This window comes from Condylura cristata, unplaced genomic scaffold (genome assembly GCF_000260355.1).
Source record: "Condylura cristata isolate star-nosed mole 26May11 unplaced genomic scaffold, ConCri1.0 scaffold00035, whole genome shotgun sequence".
Classification (NCBI taxonomy): domain Eukaryota; kingdom Metazoa; phylum Chordata; class Mammalia; order Eulipotyphla; family Talpidae; genus Condylura; species Condylura cristata.
Genome location: NW_004567136.1, coordinates 12846337 through 12846708, shown reverse-complemented (window position 1 = coordinate 12846708; position 372 = coordinate 12846337).

The window sequence follows — 372 nt, the reverse complement described above, 5'->3', positions numbered from 1 at the left end:
GCTGAGAAAAATCTTTACAGTTTATTTAAAGCTGCTTTATACATACTTACAAGTTAATATACAAACAGCGCTTGGGTTGTAACCCCTCTACAGAACTTGGGACAGAGATGTCCGCACAGCATCCGGGAACCCCACGAGCGCAGGGGTACACGCGTCTGGCGTCTCGCCTGCGTGGGGCCAGCGGGCCGGGCGCGGCAGCCGTCGCTCTGGGTGATGTGGGAAAATACACGCCGGGAAGCCTCGTTTCCCTTCCTATGTTTTGGTTTCCTCTGAGGGTGGCAGCGTCGGGCCTCCTTTCAGGCCTGGCGCGCACAATGTCCTGCTGCGATGGGGGAAGCGCCCGCCGGCGGTCTGAGCCCCGCCCCGGGTCTG